Source organism: Adiantum capillus-veneris, chromosome 28 (assembly GCF_014529385.1).
Source record: "Adiantum capillus-veneris isolate H3 chromosome 28, ASM1452938v2, whole genome shotgun sequence".
Taxonomy (NCBI): Eukaryota; Viridiplantae; Streptophyta; class Polypodiopsida; order Polypodiales; family Pteridaceae; genus Adiantum; species Adiantum capillus-veneris.
Window position 1 is genome coordinate 44,952,667 of NC_140958.1, and position 2,522 is coordinate 44,955,188.

Below are 2,522 nucleotides of genomic sequence, written 5' to 3' on the forward strand. Positions count from 1 at the left end.
CTCATATCATCATGGCTTTGGAGCCATATGATGATTCAAACAGATGGGACCCAGGTGGAAGACTTGGTGAAGGAAGAAAACAGACACATGATTTTTTAAAAATACGTCCACTCAGATCCAAGAAAAAGTTGTCTTCATCAAAGTTGTAGCTGATGAGCTGGAGATCTTGACCATATTTTTTTAATAATTTTTGCATCTATGGTCTAGGAGATATGGCCAAAATGGTGGATGCCAGTTTTTCCAACTGTGGTGGAGACCACCCCCTCTACCTTTACACACACACCCTTCCTTTTCCACATTGAGTCCTTCTCTAAAAATCAGCCATTAGTCTCCTCGCCCTCCCCTCCTTCCTCCTCTCTCTCAAGCTCATAAAACCATCACAAATTCCTCTTCTAATCACCTCTCAATTCATGCTTAATCTTGTTGTAATTCATAAGTTCTCATTCAACCCCTTTCTATTATTACTAGATATGCATTGATTTTATGTAGATTCTTTACATTTTAAAATAAGGAAGCTCTTGGACTCAAGCTATGGAGGAAGGAGTGAAGACAACACAAGTGATGATGGAGCCAATTAGTTGCAAATTGGTCAACAAATCACTTGGAAGGAGCTTCTTCATTGATGGAATGTCCCTAATCAAGCTTCATTTGTACGAATTGCACTTGGATCTTAACCTCACTCCTAATCACTCTCTTGCCTATATAAAGAGCCCCCCCCCCCCCCCCCTTTGTAATTTCAAGTCTCCCTCAGCCTCATTGAGTCTTTGTATCACTCATCATGAGCCCATAAAGCTCATTCATTCACTCCATTCTTTGCACATTATAGAGTGCAAATTGTTTTATGCTAGTAATCTCCTCTCCTCTTACTTATGTTAATTAAGAGAGATCTTTTATGTGTGTGTGTGAGAGTGCTTGATGTGATTTTGGCTAAATCTTGAGTTGTTGTTTAGTAATTTACATGCTATTTGTGTTGGGAGTGCTTGAAGTTATCCATTCCTTGTAAACACATTGAGGTTAATGCTTCATTCATAGTGACAACTCTCTCTCTCTCTCTCTCTCTCTCTCTCTCTCTCTCTCTCTCTCTCTTTGCGTAGTGGTCCTAGTCCACGCTTCCAAGACTAGGTGGTGCCCTCATCTCATTTCCCTTGTGGCGCAATGGAGTTTGTTTTGGTGTAGAGGCCGCCATTCCAAATTTCCTTCGTCATAAATTGGTGCCCCCACGGAGGAGTTCTCAAGCAGCGCTCTGCCAATCCTATGAAGGAAGGTCCATCAACTTCTCCAAGACTTCCACTATGGTCTTCCCAAGAAGCTCGAGAGAAGAAGCGTTTTTATCGACAAACGGCATGTATGCGGGTAAAGAGAGTTAACTACATACACCCTTCTTTGCTTCAAGGAAAATCTTGTAGTCATCAAGTCCCTAGGTCAAAGCATTGTGTTGAGTGCTTTGTGGCTAGTGTGAAGACACTTCCTTTGAAGCCTCGACTTCGGGTGGTGAAAGAACTCTCAAACTCGGGTATTAAGAAGTTTGCGGAGGGGGAGCTACACATCAATGGTGTGCGGTATTGGCAAGAGGCTACATATGGTGATGCACTCCAACTACTACTAGCAAGAAGGCTCAAGGTGGTTGAGAAGGTAGCCATTGAACCCTATGAACTCTACAAAGCTGAAGATGGTCACACCAAAGCTAGGCTAATCACTGGTGAGCTAATTCTTCGCATCTCTCAAATGGTGGATCCAAGAGAGCTGAACTTCAATGAAGTGCTTCATGGAAGTTTGTAGTTAATGCACAAATGAATAATCCCATTTTCTACAACTTTCAATCAGTTCAGAATATTAGGGTGAATGTGCGCATTGATAGAAAGATTTTTTTCCAACAAAGATTGGTCTTCTATTTTGGAGCCGAGAGGTTGAGAGAGATATTGTTTCCCCTGACCCTATAATATTTCCTATTTTGGAGTATAATGTATCTTTTGATGTTCACATCTTCATCTTGCTTTAAGCACACTCCATGAATCATAGGGATTTATATGGACCTATCCAACCTCTTGCTAGACAAACTGTGCATATAATAGCTAGCACAAAGCTTAGGTTCCAAAACATCATAAGGAATTTACTAGGCCCTCGTCGTCTAGCTGAGATTAATGCATCTTTCAATCCATTTATTCTACCCTTAATAAGATATGATTTGGGCCTAGACATTTTCATCTTTGTGCTGTATTGAGAGGAAGGCAACCCATTTTATCATGGCTTTCCCTAATTTTTTTGGGCGTAGTGGGGAAAATGCTGGGGATTTTTTGGATAACTTGGAGATGGCCTTCCTTGTCTCTGGGAGGGATGACGAGGCATTGAAATTGAGAGATTTTCCTTTGGTGCTCAAAGAAGAAGCTAGGGTATGGTTCCAGGCTCTAGATCCAACCCAAAGAGCTGAATGGGAGGGATTGAAGGCGGCTTTCCTACGAAGATTTCAACGAGCCAATTCGGCAGAAGAACTATGGCAACGGCTTCTGGCCCTTCATCAAGTT